Source organism: Puma concolor, chromosome B1 (genome assembly GCF_028749965.1).
Source record: "Puma concolor isolate L17-30 chromosome B1, mPumCon1.1.hap2, whole genome shotgun sequence".
Classification (NCBI taxonomy): domain Eukaryota; kingdom Metazoa; phylum Chordata; class Mammalia; order Carnivora; family Felidae; genus Puma; species Puma concolor.
Window position 1 is genome coordinate 30643880 of NC_141670.1, and position 20361 is coordinate 30664240.

The 20361-nt window shown below is 38.3% G+C and overlaps 1 protein-coding gene across 13 annotated transcripts in view; it reads left to right on the top strand.

Moving 5' to 3' along the window:
- The window catches only part of NRG1 (neuregulin 1), a 1130312-nt gene that overhangs the window by 1038450 nt on the left and 71501 nt on the right, over nucleotides 1-20361 (top strand). For 2 of the 13 annotated variants that reach the window (XM_086703393.1, XM_086703394.1), the window contains exon 1: nucleotides 12475-12595. The exons of the other annotated variants lie outside the window; for them this stretch is intronic. The gene's annotated coding sequence lies outside the window, so the exon portion shown is untranslated. Of the gene's footprint in view, nucleotides 1-12474; nucleotides 12596-20361 lie in introns of those variants that run through there. 13 annotated transcript variants of the gene reach the window in all.

The window sequence follows — 20361 nt, forward strand, 5'->3', positions numbered from 1 at the left end:
TATTAGTCTTACAGCCTACATTCAGCAGATTTTTTTTTTTTCTCTTGGCATTGTTTTAAACGACTGGTGTAGACTTTCTTACACTGTTTGAGTCCAATTAATAGTTCTTTAAAGTACTCATCCCTAGCTTTATATGATGGTCAGCTTTAATGAGCTCAGAAATACTCTCATTATATACAAGGCTTTTGAAATAAGCTCCTGTCGAAATCAATTGTATCACTTTCTTCAAAGCAATTAACATAAGAATAAAGGAGGTTAAATTAGACTTCCAGGCTTTGGTGAAATTAATTAATATTACTTTACCGGTGGGGATAAGAAGTAGATAACCATTTTCATTACTTTATTTGGAAGTGATTGTCACATGCAGCAAATGGACTAGTGCAAAGCTACATGCTGAATCTCTGGTATCTTTTAAATCTCGGTATTGCAAGAGATTTTTGCATAATTTTAATAGTACAGGTTTAAAAAGTGTAAATTGATTGGTGAATTAAGCTGGGTAAAAGTTGGCCATTATACACCAACAACTGCTTGAGTAGGATGAAAATTGAAAAATATAAAGAAGAAAATGGCATAGAAAAGTAAAAAACAAATATCTTTATTAGATTATAAGCTATCTGTTATAAAGGAAGACTAATTTGTTTTTTCATACTTATTTTTGTACATAAAAGATGAAATGTTCTGCACCCATCATAGTTTCTAGAATTCCAGAACTATAAATGCCAATAATTTAAATGTATTGATTAAGGGTTTAGTTAACTCTTAACAATATATAGTACCTGTTTATTCTCTAGATTGTAGTTTTAATGTTATAAATGAAATACAACTTTTCAAAATTGGAAAGAGGTCCATACCATTCTTTTATTGCTCAGTAATCCTCTGAGCATGATAAATTTGGTTGTCTTTCTCAGAAGAATTAAGTATTTAGCTCCCTCAAAAAAGCCACTTTAATTTTTTATCCTAATATGGGGACAGATCGAATGTAGTCCTCTCCCCTTCCTGCCATTGTAGTATAATATAAAGTTGCTCTACATTATAAGATACCACACTACTATTCAGAATTCATTTGACTGGTCATTTGTTACCAGAATGATCGGGTATTTATTTTTTAAGAAGCTGAGGGGTCAAGGCAGTTAACATGGCTTTAATTCAACATGTAGTGAGCCGTGGCTAAATTGTAACCCCAAGCTATTTCTCTGGTCTCATATATTCACTTCCTTGAGAGCAAAATAAGAAGTTCAGAGTGTTCCTGAATGGAGACACTCTCATTTTGATGAGAATGAAGGGGATTTTTGCTAATGAATTTGTAAGTATGTTTACTCCTGTCAGCTAACTATCCTTATTACCTTACTCCTTTCTCATTGGTTAGAAATAAAGAAAATTTGATTGCTTTCAAAATAATAAAATATTATATTATTTTGGACATTGAGGATCTCTGTCATGTTGTAAATGAAACTGACATTTCACCTTTTTGTTAATCCTTCAGTTTTACCTTTGGTTACATTTAAATATGAAGGTAAAGAGTTGAATTTGGTATAGGGTCTAACATCATACCACATCCTTAGTAACAGGTTATTATGAATGTATCTGATGGTTGGTTGACTAGAAATGATCTCCAGTTCCACATTTCAACATGAATGCACTGTGGGTGGAATGATAAATCCACTCATTTAAGCCATATTAACCATTACCACAGATCTAGAGTGACAGTTGTTCCTGTTTGCCTAGGACTCAGGGAGTTTCCAGCACAGGGATTTTCCATTTTAAAATTGGGACTGAGGGGTTGCTGGAGATGCTGGACTTTTAGTGGTAAAACCATGAAAGTCCCAGACAGGTGGCACGAGTGGATCACCCTACACAGCTTTTACTGCACAAAGTAATTCAAATGAATCCAGTTTGCAAGACATCATTTAATTTGCCCCTTTGAGAACATGATTTCTATGAACATGTAGATTTAGCCATTAATGACTGAGATCAAGGATTTTGCTTAATGGAGACAGATGTCATGTTAACATGACAACAGTGGTAACCCTTTATTGATCACAGGACTGAATCTTTGTGAAGATAGCTAAAGATAACTTTCTCTGAAATCTTTCTTGATATTTGCCCCCCAGGAAGAATTTGCCATTACTTTCTTTTTACTGCCAATGTGCCTTGTAACAAAATTTATTACAGTGCTGATAAACCTCACTATTATCAGCACTATAGTGCTGATAAACCTGTACTAGACTACAAGCTTCTATAGGAGGATAGAATCTGCCTTTTATATATCTTCGTATGCCTAGCATCTAGTGTTTTTAATAAATAAATCAATTACCTATGTATTTTCTACTTTTCAAAATAGTACAATAAAAGATACGGCATTTCTTATCCTTATTCTAGTGATGGGAAACTCAAAGATCCGAGATGTTACATAACAAGTATGAGAACACAATGTTAATAAATGATGAAGCCAAAGATGGAAAATCAGATCTAATTGCAAAGCCCATTCTTTCCATTACTCTGTATTAAATAATTCTGACTGACACAGCTACTTGGAAGATCCCCTCCTTTCAAGGAGGAGAGTAGGAATCAGCAGTACAAACTAAGACCATGTTAGTCTTGTCATGGATACTGATGAGGGTTTTCTAGTAATCTGCACAGTAGATTTTATACAAAATTGCTTTGGGAAGGAAGTGATCAAATTAAAATTCAGTCAGTGCCGGGACGCCTGGGTGGCTCAGTTGGTTAAGTGTCTGACTTTCGATTTTGGCTCAGATCATGATCTCATGGTTCATGAGTTCAAACTGCATTGGGCTCTGCACTGACAGTATGGAGCCTGCTTGAGATTCTCTCTCTCTTTCTCTCTCTCTCAATCTCTCTCAAAATAAATAATTAAACATTTTTTAAAAATACAATCAGTGCTGGTATGTTTAGGTAAGGAAATCAGAATACATGCTGCAGTTAGGCAGAAGGCTCTGTTATCTGTTCCCTTGGGTCACCATTAAACTTTTTTATTTTTAAAGGCACAGTGACGTGGCTGTCCCTTAAGAAATCCTATAGTGCCCCTAATTCACTGTGTCCACTCCTTCTCTTCCATCTTTTCCTACGTGTTGCATCACATTGTTTTATGTATTAACTGGGAACTGAAGACAATAAAATGCTAATATTATATATAAAGTACAGTAAAGTAGCATAGACCTATATGAAGAATATATTTATGCTACCACCTTTTAATCTATACAGGGATGCATTAATTATTAAGCAAAACAAAACAAAAAAGACTTTCCCAGCTTCTTAAAATATTTGTATACAAAGTTTCATAATAATTAGCTCTTGGTGTATTGTTGTCATATGAATGCTGTGATTCATGCAGATGCAGGATATTTATAAAAACTAACCACCTGAGAGTAAGTGTACATAATGACTGCAGTTTATATGACACGAAAACAGTGACCCATTTATTAAAGTCCATTATGCAGATATGGAGGGGACTTTAAAGACATCCCAAAATATTTGTCAGGAAATAAATGTTTAATATATCGAATCCTCAGTGTAAAAAGAGATAAACAGTATAAACATGTGTGCAGAGTAGATACGAATTTGATATCTATATAGGGAGGACCTACTATTGGGAGGTACTGTATTTCAGGAGTGTTTATATTAATGAAAATTGTGATCAGATGAAATAAAATTTGTCATATTTTACATTTTGGGAAAAAATTGATTATAGATAAAATGTGTTGTGAGTGACAAGTAATAGAAAGCTTTGCCTTTAAAATAAGCAAAATTAGGGGCACCTGGGTGGCTCAGTCGGTTAAGCATCTGACTTTAGCTCAGGTCATGATCTCATGGTTCATGGGTTTGAGCCCTGAGTTGGGCTCTGTGCTGACAGCTAAAAGCCTGGATGGAGCCTGCTTTAGATTCTGCGTCTCCCTCTCTCTCTCTGCCTCTCTCTTTCATTCAACAATAAATAAACATCAAAAAAAATTAATAAAAATAAAATAAGCAACACTAATGTAATTCTTTTTTACAAGAATTACACTAAATAGTAGGTGATGTGGAATCTTAGGAAATTATGCTCTTTTTATCTACAAAGAAGCCCATTCATGTGCCTTAAGCAATACTGATAAATATTTAGTTTCAAAACTGTAACTTAAAAATCTAATTTTCAGGGGCTCCTGGGTGGCTCAGTCGGTTAAACATCGACTTCGGCTCAGGCCACAATCTCACGGTTCCTGAGTTCGAGCCCCGCATCGGGCCCTGTGCCGTCAGCTTGGAGCCTGGAGCCTGCTTCAGATTCTGTGCCTCTCTCTCTGCCCTTCCCCTGTTCACACTCTATCTCTCTCTCTCTTTCTCAAAAATAAATAAAAAACACTAATTAAAAATAATTTTTTTAAATCTAATTTTCAGTACTTTACTTATCTGTGTCTTAGTTATTTACATATTAGGGAAAAAACACGTTTTTTATATTCATCTATCTTCACATTATCATCAGGAATACAAGCACTGAGAACACTGATGAGTATAATCTGTTTTACTTAGTCAAATTGTATAACAAGCCTGGAAGAAATCCAGGCTAGCATCCTGTTTGGCCCCTCGTGGTGGGCCAGTAAATACAAATGAGTGGTACTCTATATTCATATAAAGAGGGATCTAAAAGCTGAACCGAGGCAAGTCAAACAGTAGACTTCTATCTCAAAGAAGGAGACATCTGAAAACCACCATTGCGCCTCACTATTTAAAGCTATATTCTATAATACACTTCAATAATTTTTATGCATTTGTTTTAGTTGTGCCCTTTTTCTTCCAAATTGAACATACTGTTAGCTTGCTTAAGTGCAGTACATTCATCATTTAGTATATACGTATTAAGTTTGCCATTGCAACACAAGTACACATGTGAGCATAAAGTGCTCAAATAGTCAGGGATTACCTGAACCTAAACCATGTATAACAAGTGAGCTTTTGACACTTAAATTATTTTGAGGTAGTTTTTCAGTTTAATAAATCTCGCCTGCTTGTTTATTTATGTATCAGCCCAATCCCAAAGGTTCTCATCCAATCGGATCCTCATGACCACCCAAGGACTTAGGTTCTATTACTAACCTGTTACTGTTTTAGCTGAGGAGAGAGATTTACCCAAACTAGTAAGTAGTAGATTCCAAGCTGTCCCCTTCCAGAGCCCCTCTGCTCTATAACATTAGGCTGTTACAGAAAAATCCAAGGAAAGATAATAAAATTTCGCCTTCATGTGCTGAAAGAGATGTAGACACTTCAGATGACTTAAGAGAACGCAGAGGACTTAGCAGTTAGGTCTTTGTAGTTCTCTATGCAATGCAGTGTAGTTCAGTAGTTCACAACTTTACAGTTCAGTTTGGGAAGAGAAAGAGAGAGAAAAATGAATGTTCTGCACACAGAGTATCATATCTGGTGAGACAAATCAAGGGAGACCTTGAGTGCACAGTACAGTTTTGAAAAGGAAAAAGCAGTGAGGAGGAGGAAAAGCATTCAAGTTTCAGAGGTAGAAACGTCTGCCGTCAGCTTTCCATGTGGCAGGATCATAGGTCATTTCAAGCAAAGAACACATGTAGGGAGAGAGAGGCAGGTAAGACTGCAGTCATAGTTTGGGTCTCATTGGAAAGGACTTGAAATGCTAGGTTGAAGAATCTGAACTTGACTGGGTAAGCATCAGAGGCACTGTGATGTTATATTTAGCAGGAGAGATTGGTGCATTCACCCTATTAGGATTAACTGGACAGGCTGTATAAGAATTATACACTTAGAGAGTATAAATATAAATATATCTTCTCCAAAGGAGAATGTTGAACTTCGAACTTGCATACTGTACTCCATTCTACTAGGTAGAAGAACTTTATGTTTTAGTTCTTTCTCATTTAAATGGACAGTTTACTGTTTTTCATATGCTTGCTCTTAGTCGTTCTCCACTTACTGTCTCTTTTCAGGAAAAAAAAATTCAGTGCATTAATATCCATAAGAACTTATTTTAAATGATTTGTTTGTAACCATCTCTAGGTTCTTTCCAATCATGCTAAATAAAGAACTAAGACCATAGTACATTCAACTGAACTGAATTCCTGAAGCCCCAGTTAGTAACTGGAAGCATTTGATGATGTGCCAAAATGTCTCGACTTCTTCTGCCTTCCATTTACTACCTTTTGACCTGTGGCATTGACATCGTAGACAGAATTCAGAGTAGGGAGAGCCATGGTCAGATGGCTGTCCTGAAGTAGTCTGTTGTCGGCAGATGGCCACGTTATTGAGTGTCCTGCTCTCTCTCTCTCTCTTTATGTATCTCTCTCTCTCATTTTTTTTTTACAAATTCACAATGTGTTTTTTAAAAAGTTTTAAATATAAAGAACATCATAATTACCTATCATGCCAACATAACAAAAAGATATACTTCCTCCAGGCGTTGACAGGTCATACTGTATTTATGTCCAGAGATTAATAGCAGATACACTGCTATTATTTTCAGTAATAGCAGCAATACCTAATTTAAGCACACTCTAGCAGCAGATATGTTTTTATCTCTCTATCACATTAATATCTGAACCATTGTTTTACTTGTCTCCACTTTTTTTTTTTTTAATTTAAATTCAAGTTAGTTAACATACAGTGTAGTCTTGGCTTCAGGAGTAGAACCCAGTGATTCATTTCTTACATATGACACCCAGTGCTCATCCCAGAAAGTGCCCTCCTTAATGCCCATCATCCACTTTTTTTTTAATCTTCCGAAAAGTAACCTTTTTTGGTTTTTCAGTTCATTTTCAACTCGTTTTAACAGGTCATATCCATTGATTTGTTGGACACTGAGTCCTCTGAATTCATAATAGCCTTTGCCGGTTTAATTTCTATCTAGAATCATACACACAGATCCTGATCTCAGTGAGTCAAATGAATGAAAGTCACACAGATTTATAGCAATTAACTTTTCTCCTTTTTCTTTTATTACTTACCAGCTAGTTATCCTCTTACTGTGTAACTGACTAGTGATACTACGCTCTGAGTAACTATTTTTCCTTATTACATATGATTGTGTGTTCAATCCAAGCACCTAGACTTGAAATATTCTTGTGTATTTAAGAAAAGAATTGATTTGTAATGTGAAAAAAAAAATGCCACTTTTTTTTTTATAACACTTGTGTGACACTGTTGACCATTATGCTTCTCAGGAAAAAAAAAATGTATAAACACATATGATTCATATTGTTGAGAATTATAAAGTAATCTTGCTGTGAAAATAGATAAGAAACCTAGGTTTTCACCAGGCGCCAGTCAAGAACTGGTTTGTTTTTAAAAACACTACCTGTAGAAATGATTTATTCTGAAACTGAATTATCCTTTATTGCCTTCGAACATCCTATTGGTGACACTTCTATACTGGCAGAGAAATCTAGGTAATATGGAAAAGCTACCGGTCTATACCTACTGATTAAGTCACTGCCAGGCATTGACTGGATAAATAAATACCTCCTTGGGAACATCTATATGCTCTTTGCTATTACAAGAATTACATGGGAAAGAGCCACAGATTTTTAGCCTAACTGCCTTGTATTAAATGAGAAAACTGCTGTCTGTAGAGATTAAAAGCCTTCCTGGGAGCCACAGAGCCTGTTAGTGGAAGAAAGGACCTCGCCCTCAGCTGTTCTGTGCCCTCAAGTCCACTGTTGTTTTCATTCTGGTTCTCATGTTCTGTAGCCAACCTTGAGTCCTGAATTTGGGCAAGTAGTAAATATTTAATGCAGAACATGAATTTGAGGAATCAAATGAAAAATTACAACCAAATGCAGAATATCCTCATTAGTTAGTAGCAATTTTGTGATCTAAAGATTTCAAAAAATGAATTCAGTGCCATTCAGTGGATGTTACTACAGAAAATGAATGAAGGGCAGGAGTGGGGGTGGTGAGGGGGGTGTCTTGTCATGGGCAGAGTTAGGTGGTTGTTTTACATTCCTGAAGATTCACAAAGCACTTTAGCATATACAAGAGTGAGGAGTCCTGAATTACAATAACCTACTTTTAAATCCACAGTTTCTCTAGAAGCTTGCCAGTGGTGTGGGTTGTTTTTGTTTTTGTTTCTCTCCCTGAATACCTACTTACTTTGGACATAGAGTTCTTATGGAAATATTAGACTAACTACTAATGAATAAACCAAAAGAAAAATACCCAAAATAGGAGTCTTGTAAGCTTTGTTTTGCTTCCATATTTCTAGTATTATAATGGGAGCAAATACCTGTTATACCTTGTGTTAAAAATTATGGTAATTGGGTGTTCATTTTATTTCAGTTCCTCTCAGAATAAGGTGGGTTTTTTTTTTTTCCCTTAAGTTTGGGCAAAGTAAGAGTTGTAGTCACTGTATTGGAATTTTGTTTTTCAAGGTATAGTTTTATGACACATAGTTTTCAATACGACAGGACTAAAAAGAGATTTTATGATGCCTAAAAGATATAGTAAGTTTATTCAAACTTAGTCGTGAGGAAAATATTCCTGTAGCATACCGTTAGTGTTGTAATACATGCTTCTCCCTGCCTTTACTTTTCAGGATATATTTTCTGAAAAGTTCTTTTTTAGAAGTAAAATCTCACATGCTACAGAACTATAGGGAAATCCCCTTGGCCACTTGGAGTATCTCTGACACATCATGGAGAAGGCAGCACGTAGTGTTTCCCGGGTGTATTCTGTTTTTATTTTTCTATGTACAAAATATTAGAATAATAAATGGTTAATGGTAAGGCTTGTGGACATGAAAACTGTTGTCTGTAATTTATATGAAATTTATGTAGCAAAACATAACTGTTCTTCTTTAAGAAACTCTCCTTTGTCAACTTTACAGTCAATTTCCAAGTAAGTCAGTAACTGAGTTTAGAATAAAAACTTAAACCTTAGAATAAACACCTTATCTAAACTGATTTAGAAAGCACGTATCTTGACAAATATCGAGGGAAATTCATAAACTCTGGAACGAAAAGAAAAAATGGCAATGTCAGCTATACTTTTAGTGTAATTTATATTTAACCTTTTATCTTTATAATAATAAATATTATCACAGCCAGTTCAAGCAGGCAACTTTAATTTACATCTGTTGGTTAAAGGCTTTAGCTTTTGTTTATGCATGCAAGAATTCTGACTTTTTAAGATTAGCTTCAAATTTTTGGATCCGTTCCATGAAGAAACATATTGTTGTTAAGTGCAGGCAAACTTGAGAACCTCACCATTTCTGCGTTTATGACCAGGAGCCAGCAGAGTCGTTTTCATGTTTATTTACTCTTGTTTTAGTGTGTCATATCAGTTGACAGTATTCAGGGCTTATGTTGATCCAAGTTGCCATAAAGCAAGGGAATGCAGGCTATAGAACTGTCATGGGGTCTCTGCACCACAGACCAGCGCAATTTAAGAAAAGCCTTTGCAGAAGGATTCAGTGTCAGTTTTGGAAATTGACTGTAAAAATGCAAATTGGCCTTCACTTTGCAGTCTCTGGAACAAAAGAGGTGGAAAGTGAGGAACCGTCAAACAAGCTGAACGTACTTTTAGGCAGAGTTGATTTCATGAAGACAAAAATAGGGTCCCATTTGCTCATTCACAATAGATATTCAGACTGGATATTCTGCAGTCTGTGTTTTATTGGAGCCTGCAATGCCCCCAAGAGAAGGGTCACCTGATTCTAATTCATCCTAATATTTCCCCTCCTTCCTACACAGGGAAGTCTTCCAATGCTCCTCACTCTGCAGGGTTAGGAGGAAAGACTTCCTCTGACCAGTCTCTTCTGTCACCTTTGTACTTTACGCTGGTGAAATGCTACTACGTTTTGATATTATATTTGAGTGCCTTCTCAAATATTTTGATATTTGAGTGTCTTCTGTGGACTTACCGTGTGCTGTAGCCAGGAACTCGGTCTGCATTCCTTTTTCAAATCCTGGGGCTCTTCTAATTTACTTCATGAGTGAAAATGAATTCTAGAATCCCCAGGTCAGGGGGACAAAAGGAACAAACCAGAAGATGCATAACATTTTTTTTTTAATTTTTCTCATGCCTATACTTAGCTCTCCTTAAATGTTACTCACAATCAATTGTTTTATTTCAGAGAATATTTGGTGTCTGCAGTTTGTGCTTTTAATCTGTCTCATCAAAATAACATGATTTTCTTTTTGCTTTCTCAAGAGGTATTCCACTTTTAAACAGAGTCTTGAGGGAGGTATTTTAGGAGAGCTAACCTTTTCATTTGTACTGGTAAGTTACTTGTATGGATAAATGACTTACATTTTAATGGAACTGAGGTATCTTCATCTTGCTTTTTTTTATTCTGCTTGCTTTCTTTATATATTTTTCTATTATTAAGAAAGGAATGAGAGGTATTTTTTGAGGAAATGATCCTAAAACACCACTTTTTGATAATTAACACTTTCTTCAAATATGTTTGGGGAGAACCTTCTTGATAGTCTCAGATTTGAGCAGGTCGCATTATTCTCAACATTGATTCTCAACATTGATTTTTCTTTTGACTACTCTCATCAATTTGATCATTTTATTGTGAAATATCCAGTAAATTATGAGAGCAGAGAGCTAACTAGGTAGGTGGTATAAATTTGGGGCAGTTTTGACACTACTGACCTTTTCAGAAAAAAACAGACACAGACTCTAGTCTGAGTTGAATCCAATTGCTAAGTAACTACAGTTTTTATTGAAGTTAAGTTTTGTTTTGAGATACTTGTGGATCTACATACAGTTGTAAGAAATAATACAGAAAGATCCCATTTATTCCTTGCCATGTTCCCCATGCAGGATATTGATGTTGATTTCGTCAAGTGTAGAACATTTCCATCACCGCAAGGAATAGAACTATAAAGCAGGAATTACATAGATTTTGAGCGATTTCCCGATTCCAAATTCTTCAGTACTAAAAATTTTGACACCTGGACACACTAACAGCAGGGTTTTAGAGAAAAAAATCATTTGGCTAGGTCAGTAAGCCTGCATTCGTATCTCAGCTCTGCCACTAAGACTGGTTTAAACACTTTATGGGAGTCACTGCCTTGTCGTGCTAGAATTTATTCTTTTGTAGGGACTTGGTCTAAGTCAGTGATTCTCAACCAGAGAGGAAGAGAGCGATGTCTTTTTCTGCTGTGAAGTCTTGTCAGGATCTTGGGTTGGGGGGGCTTTTCAGACCCAGTGAAACACCTTTCTGTCCACGTCTCTACCTGCACCTCCACCTTCGCCGCATGCAGATTCTGCTTTTGGCTCCCAGACGTCTAAGATTTCGACTCCCTCATCCTCCATGGAGAACTGCTTCTGAAAACAATTAAATATGTTACTCGTGGGCTGTAGATACAGTTTGCCAATGACTGGTCTCCAGCATCTCCACGCTACTTTTCAGCTTGAAAATAATAAGAGAAAAATTTCTACAAAGAACATTGGAATCTTTCTGCTTCATAGCACCCCCAGTTGATGACTCATAGGACTGGAGAAAAATGTGCTGAATTTCGGAACCAGTTTTAGAATGGTGTATGAGGAAGGTCTCCTCCAAAAGGGATGTGATAGAAATGACATTTGAGGAAATATAGGGATACTCCTACAGAAATCAAATTTGGTAAATCAACAAACTGAAAAAAAATGAGTCACTCAGCATAAGGATTTGACCCTGTCTGATGTCTAATTTTTTTTAAGTTTATTTATTTATTTTGAGAGAGAGCAAGTGGGGGAGGGGCAGAGAGATAGGAAAGAGAATCCCAAGCAGGCTCTGCACTGACAGTGCAGGGCTCGAACTCACGAACCACGAGATCATGACCCCAGCCGAAGTCAGACACTTAACCGACTGAGCCACCCAGGCACCCCTGATGCCTAATTTATAGGTTTAAATTTTAAATTTTAGAAATCGGTAACTTTCTCTGTAACCTTGATGTCTTCTCTCCAAAAAAGATTTATTATAAAATCATAGCATAAAAAAGAAGGATATAGTGTTTTTTATCATTATAATTGCTGTCTTAAATATTTTTTTCCAGGATTCAGACTAGCCTGTTAAACCTCCCTGGTTTTATACTTCTGGATAGTGCTATCTCCCTGACTGTGACAGGTCCGAGTTACCGATATGACTCCTTTCTGTTTCTTTCCTTAAGGAGTGAAAACATATGGGGTGGGGGTGGGGGTGGGGGGGACGACCTAGGATTACAAATGATATACCTAACTTATATTAGAATGTTGAAAGCAATGAGTCTGAACTTCGAAACAAACCAAGAGGCAAGGAAGAAAAAAGGAAATGATTTTTTTTTCTATATCACATTAGGGATGACACATGAAAGAAAAAATTGAGGAAATCCAGAAACAAGAATCTATTTTCCAAAATGACAGCTAAATGAGATTTTGGGGCCCACACTAAAATGAGCTGAGTCAGACAGAGCAACAAGCAATGGCCAAAGGAAGTGATGGTATATATGAAAATGTGCAGGTTTAGAGTGACTCAGAAGATGTAAGAAACCCTTACTCAGACACAGGATTGCCTGTGGCACACTCGCCTAGAAACGGTTAAAAGACAGAAAGGGCTGAGGGAAGGCGATATAAACCTGGATACCTGCTTTCCACTAAGATCCTCTGATTCTCTAAGGTGAGTAACACAGCTGCCCTGAGAGATGCGTGGCCAGCTCTCTGGTAACGCACTGAGGAAGGTCTAAATGAGAGAGCCCCAGAGACTGTGAGGCCAGACCAGCTCTGTGCTTGGGAGCGGCCAATGATGACTCATAGGAGGTGGAGGACAGTGTGCTCCATTTACGGGCTAGGTTCAGAGTGGTGCATGAGACAGAGTGTTTGGTATTAATGATATAGTGATACCACAGGGGACGGGGAGTATATAGCCAGTTACCACTGAAGTTAGGAACAGAGCTGTATTAACCCAGTGTCTGAATCTAGATGCAAAGGACCCGTGTGGTGCCAGCTGCTAAATTCTTCATGATTTTACCCTTGAATGAACACTGGACTCAGGCGTCTTTGGGACTATTGATATTTCTTTTAAAAATCCCGATCTATACGTCAACAACACACAACCATCTTTAGCATACCAGTCTTTATTAATAAAATAGAAAAGATGATATGGATCATCAGCCTCAGAAAGGAGACAAGAGACACTACAAAGAATCGGTAATATCTACAATACATCATTGTTCACAACATCTCAATGAGGAGTGAAACAAGATTATTCTGGCATCATCTGTGAGAATTTCAGACAAGCTGTTTTAAGAGGAAAGTGGGCAGATAGATGATGGATGGAGGGATGAATAGATGCAGGGGTGGACGGAGGCAGAAGTGGGTATGCACATTGAAAGGTGTAATAGAGCACTATCGTCTGAAGTCAGTTGAAGTTATTCTGAAAGGAAAAAGAACAAAGGAAAAACCGGAAGCCACATATGGGACTAGCAAAGCTGAGCATGAGCCTCAACACACTGTGAGGAGGAAGAGCTATTAAGGAGGTTGTCAAACTAGACAGATGATCCATTACTAGTGGAAGCCAAGAGGCTCAGAACCATTAGCAGCGATTGTAATCTTCTGAGTGCCTGGAGAGACCATCGCAATTCATCTAGGAATGGTTATTGCTTCTTACATGACAGTCATGAGGACCTCACTAGGTCCGAACCACAAACTTTTCTGATGAAAGATGGAGCAAATTGCTAAATTTGAAATCATCCTTGCAATAGGCAGCCTGCAGCTCGGGGTACTCAGGAATACAAATTAGCCTTTTGTACAATAGCAGTAATTGTGCTGGACTTTCACGATCAAAACGTGTGAATGAAAGACCTTATTTTGAAAAGAATTCATTCCAAGTATTTTGGGGAGGAGGAGAGCTGGCATTGCTTTCAGAAATTGTATTTTTACATGATTTATGCTACCATTCTCCCTGATTCGTCTTGATCAGACATAGTGTAGTGAAGTATTTAAGGGCACAGGCTGAACACAAACTGCCTCGGTTTGGTATGTGTCTCTACTTCTTTGTTGGCTATGTGGCCCCAGACAGTTGTAATGTTCGGAGGCCTCAGTTTCCTCATCCGTAAGATGGGGACAAAAATAGCACTTAAATCATAGAGTGGTAAAGTTTAGATGAGTTATTACATGTAAAGCACTTTGACAGTATCTGGCACATAGCAAGCACCGCCCCCCAAAACAGAATCTTTATCTCCATCGCTTCCTTCTATTATTCTCTGAGCTACGTGTGAGCATGCGCTCGCTGTAGCATAGCTCGGGCCTGTGGGCAAAGATCCATAGGGAAGTGTCATAGCTGCAGCAGGAGAAGAGGAGTGGGCGTCCCTAACATCCTGGCTAGATCTTACCAAGAAAATAGGAATTAGCTTTGATGGTATGTAGAAGAGAAAACCATGAGACACAAAAACAAGGCATCAGGCTACTGATATTTTTAATGAAAGAAAAAGAAAAGAAAGGATTGTCATTAAAATACATTGAAAATTTACATCTCATGGGGCGCCTGGATGGCTCAGTTGGTTAAGTGTCTGACTTTGGCTCAGGTCATGATCTCACGGTTCAGTCCAGGCCCCGCATCGACCTCTCAGCTGTCAGTACAGAGCCTGCTTCAGATCCTCTGTCTCCCTCTCTCTGTCTCTCTACCCCTCCCCAACTTGTGCACGTGCGCTCTCTCTCTCTCTCTCTCTCAAAAAATAAAAAATTAAAAAAACAGACATTTTTTAAAAAAAGAAAATTTACAACTATGGGCTAAGATATGTGGCCCTTCAGTATTCATTATAATTTCCAAGTATGTTGTGGCTTTTCTCACCTACAGCACTCACCCCATCTAGAAGGCTTTGCCCTACAACCAGTTTCCAATAATTAACATTATACCCATATTTCAAAGCATGGGATAAAACTGCCTTTATTCCCAGCTACAAGGATTTGCTAAAAGCTGCTTTTATAAAGATCTTAGTTTTTAATTTGCCTTACTTTTCTTATCAGACAATAAACTCTCTTAAGACATAAATCCTGTTATCATTACCACTTATTATTTTTAATCATCACCTGTGTGCCTCCCCCTGCCCAATCCTGACCCCGTGTGCAGTGAATGCACAAAAAAATGTTTGTTTTTGAACTATGGAATGAATCTCAAATCTATATAGGCAAGGAATTTCACTCCCTGGTAAAGCTCCCAGAAAATCTTTTTCCAAGCCCCAGAAGACCCCGTGTAATGAAGAGTGACAGCTTTTCAACAATGATTTCACTTACCTATGAAGTTATTAAAACAGTTGCTGCTTTAGATTGCTAATTAATAAAGATAAATAAATATTCTCTCCACTGTTGGGCCAGTTGGGTTCTCTGTGCATTCTTGTTCCTGTTTTTATTCTACTCCTGACCACAGTTTGTTGCTGGTTCATCTATTAGGCATTTGAAATGTTGAATTACTCGGCATCACATTTGTTCTTGTATTGTCTAGGCTCTAGTCAGCCTCCTGGGGTCGTCACACCATAATCTTAAACACAACATGTGCCTTGTGGCCCAGATGTTTTCCAAGAGCGAGTGCTGCAGCCAAGAAAAGCAAGATAGTATCTTGAATACCCAAAGGGATTGATAGGACTGAAAAAGCAACCGTCCAGCCAACTGTAGAGCTGTCCAAGAAAAAGTGAGCCTATTATTTGTATAGTTTGGAGTTTTTGTGATCAAACAGAATTTGAAACAATTTTTCGGATAAGATCTTGTGCTTCACAGGTTCTCATAATATCTGCTTCTCTAGCGTGGACTTGGGCACTTGGCAGTTTGTAGATAAAACTAGGATTATAGGGACGTCAAGAAAACCAAAAACAGCAAAGAAGGGAGGAGTTCATGTATTGTTTCTCTATGTATTGTTTCTCCATAAATGTGACATGATAAAAATTACCTTTCTTTGCAAATATTTGCAAGTAGCACAAAAACAAACAAACAAAAAAAACAATAACAAAGATTGCTTCTAGAAGGACACTTAGAAAATGGTAGCGGTGACTAATCTGTGCTTGTGGCTATTTCTGTTTTTCCCCTCGTGAAGTTTGCCTTTTATAGTTTTGCAGTGAGCAGTGAGTGTTTTGTTTTGTTTTAAATAGCTACGTCATATCTTTTTGTAGTGAAGGCACCTTTTGGTTTATGTACCTATTAACAAAGAAATGATGTGGTAAATGTTACATCATATTTTCATTTCATTATCTTCTTGACTGATTCGCATCTCTTCTCATAACTTTTAATACAGCTCATGGTCATGAGTATCAAACTTCAGGGAGTGTGTAATTTCACATACACACCAATTTAGACTTAGTCCTATCTCTTGCCCCTGGAAATGTTTTGGCTTCTGTTCTCATCTTAATAACTTGAATTATATCATTATGTGGCCTCATCTCGGAGAGAAGAACCAATAGGAAGCTGATTTGGTTCTGGGGTCTACCTAGGACTTAAGGTCTGTCTGAGGAAAAGTGGTCTGAGATATCAGTGCCCTTCCTGAGCCAAACTTTGATACACCCTCAACTTTGAGATCCTGGAAGGAGTCCGACTCTAGTAGAGTTAGGTACTCACTGCTGACTTAGATCCAAGGGCTTTTCAAAATTCTTAAAGCATCTGTGTCCCTGTTTTCTCCAAGTGAAATCCTATTGTTTTGTTTTAAAACAATAAAGTCTGATTTCCTCTTGTTGAAGTAACTTTGGGACCATACGACCCCATAATTCCATTGGCCCCACGTTCCACTCACATTCTGCAGCAGCCTGTCACCCACACAGCACCATGTGAAAACGTCTGCTCCACGCCAGCCAGACGGGCTTTTAACGTGGGACCGCATCACCTGGCCATAGGTGCAGTGAAGACAATAGAGACCCAGACGTCACTTTTGCCAAGTGCCCTTGCTGCATTCCCAGGAACATATGTGGCATTACTGTGGGACACTTAAGCCAATATTTTAGGCCCTGTTAGATTGTCATTAGACTCTAAAGTTCTGTGTGTAATAGTAATAGTGTGTAAAGACCCAGGGCTCCATAGGATTAAAAAATCAGCACCTGTAGATCTTGGGAAATGAACTCTGTGGGCATGTCAGGAAAGCAGAGGAGGACAGACAATGACTTTTTTTTTTTTTTTAATGTCAATAGTAACCTTGAACAGACTGACCCTTTATCAGAGATCTTGATATTTAGGCTGAGGTGGCCATCCCCAAAGAATGAGTAATCTGAGGTGATTTTATTTTATCTTCTATTCCTAGAAGGAATAGGAGGAGTATCTAACCACTATTGGAGGGGGATATCCTTACGAAAGTTACATAGAAATATAGGGATTTTGGTGTTCTGTATCTCAACCTCTGTCTCTCTGTGGGTTAGCCATTCATTGAGCGTAAACCCCTCTATCCCGCAAGAAAAGGCCATCTGTAACCTTCATTTTCATGTAAGTTAAAAGGTGAAATGCACATTCACTCCATCATAACATGCAGCCTTGTGCTCCATGCCATTTCCTCTACTGATAACAGCCCCCAAAACATACCTGTTTGCCCAGGACAGGATTGCTCCAACTTGCACTAGACACGCTGTCTAAGAACAGAACCTGAAGATGACCTGAAGAAAAGAGAATCCCAGGGGCAACCACCATTTTCTTTATATCCTAGTGAATGAAGATATTAGTATGACATGTGGAGCAGCTCTTAAAGGGTGTTTATGTACTTTTGTTTCAACTGATCAAAACTTTGGAAAAGGGTAGCTTTTTAAGTAGCAAGATCCTGCAAAAGTTAAATATAGGAAGAAGAGCAAAGAAGTTGTGGGAATTGTTGGTGTGACTCATTTATAAATTTGTGTTTTCTTCCTACTAATTAGGGAGTTGCATTCAACTCTGGTGTAAAGAGATACTTTAGTGGTACCCTTCTTTGAGCTTTTTACATTAATGGTTGAGCTGCTTTCTGCCTTCATAATTAAAAGCAATATATATATATATATATACCCTCTTCGCCCTGAAGAAAAAAATGATACTGATTCTATCACATCACCATCTTCATAGCTAGCAGCGACTGCCTTTATTGAACACCCACTGTATACATAGCACTGTTCTAATCAAAGACAGGCAAATAAATAAACCTTTGAGGTCTCTTCTTCCTTCTTTATTTCCATAACTTAATTTGCTTCCAAAACCCACTCTAATATGCACAATGACTGTAAGTATATTCCAAATCTAATCAGGTAATTTTTTTTTTTAAGTGTTCTCGGGACGAGGGCAGCACTACCTCTTACATACACACACACTATGAGAATTTAGCACAGTTGGCTGCCGGCAACAGACACTAAGATTTATTCTGTGTAGCTATTTTCTAGCTTGCTGGATGCCAGCCAGTTGCCTAATGGATCATGAGTGAGTCAGTTTCATTCAGCCTCTTAGCAAAGTCAATTTGTCCAGCAGCACACGATTTTCTGTCGTGTAGGGTCTTTGCCTGGCACTACTGTGACAAGTTCAGTCTGTGTCTGCATCCCTAGATTCCAGCTGGGCTTTGGCACCAGAAGGCTGGTCTAGAGAATGAAAGTCCTCTTCTAAGGAGGAAAAATGGTGTAATGAAACTTCCTGGAGAAATTAGTCAGGCCTACCCGTATTCAAAAGCGGATCACAAAAATATCCATATGTGAGGATATGTGCTTAAGATTTGCACGTGCCGTGAACAACATCATTTGCCTTTTGATGACTTTAGGCCCAATCGCTCTATTTCAAGTTGCAGAAAAATAATGAAAACAGGGTCCACCTGGAAGGGACTGAATGCCATTTGCTAATAAACCTGAGTCATAGCCCCGTGTTGAAGTCAGTGTGGCCCCTTTTTATTTTTTTTTTAATTTTTTTTAATGTGTATTTATTTTTGAGAGAGAAAGAGAGGCAGAGTGTGAGCGGGGGAGGGGCAGAGAGAGGGAGACACAGAATCCGAAGCAGGCTCCAGGCTCCGAGCTGTCAGCACAGAGCCTGACGCGGGGCTCAAACTCACAAGCTGTGAGATCATGACCTGAGCCGATGTTGGACGCTTAACCGACTGAGCCACCCAGGTGCCCCAGTGTGGCCCATTTTAAGGAACTCTGCCTGGTGAATGGGACAAGAGACTGATCCCAGGAGTTAAGATAAGTGCATCTTCCCTACTCCCACAGCCCCCAAATCACCATGTATGAAATTTCTCTCTCGTGGGCCATTTCACCAACATGTCTGAGTCCAGTTGCATACCTGGAAGGAAGAGATCACCACACGTCAGGGTTTTAAAATACGAGTAAATTACCTCTTTGTGGAAGAGAGCCCTATCACCACATGCTTCTAGGGGTAGCTGTCTTGATTTGTTTTGAATGCCCAAGATGTCATGTTTTTTTCTTAAGGAAGATATTGGGGTGCCTCTGCTGTTTGCAGGAACATATAATCCTAGAAGAGATAACAAATCTACATTATGCAAAAAGGTTGTTGCTCGAGCTAATGGCTCCAAGGACGGCCTAACTTGTCTTCTCCATGGGGCAGACATTTTAAAGTGAATACTTTAGGGGCGCCTGGGTGGCGCAGTCGGTTAAGCGTCCGACTTCAGCCAGGTCACGATCTTGCAGTCCGTGAGTTCGAGCCCCGCGTCGGGCTCTGGGCTGATGGCTCAGAGCCTGGAGCCTGTTTCCGATTCTGTGTCTCCCTCTCTCTCTGCCCCTCGCCCGTTCATGCTCTGTCTCTCTCTGTCCCAAAAATAAATAAACGTTGAAAAAAAAAATTTAAAGTGAATACTTTAGTTTTCAAAGAATTCCCATTCCTAAAGTGGCATAGTCGGCCCTGGCATTGCAAATAGAAGAAGAAAAAAATAGCATGCATGGCATGCTTTTCCATTCTAGCCAGCAGCGTCTAGTTCAGAAATCGTTAGATGCAAGGTGCTAGGTGTAAAATGACTGCAAAATTCGGATTCCCCTTGGAGAAAATGCGGTGTAATGTACAAAGTACTTCGTTCGTTCTGTTCTATTCAATGCTATAACATCAAAATCTAGAGAGCCATCGTGAAATGAGGAGAGATGCTCTCCTGGACAAGATAGGCTTTGGTTTCCATTATGCATCCCTTATATTTGTTAAAAGTATGTAGAAGAAAGCTTAGCTGCATCGACTCTCTAATTTTGAAGAATTAAAGCAGACCACTCTCCTCTTTGATTCATTTTTCAAAAATTGTACGTATTGATGCGTACCTCATGCTTGTCTCTTTTCCCCTTGTCTTTTGTTTCTTCCCGTCTGGCCTGAGGAGCCAGCTTTTGGCTTCATCTGTGTTCTCTTAGCTCTTACGCATCAATGTGTTATGCAGCACATTCTACCAGGTAGAGCCTTTCACTAAGGTTCTGAGGTTTGTAACTTAATCTTCCATTCTGCCTTTTGCCCCCAGAATCTATGCAGTCAAAACTCACA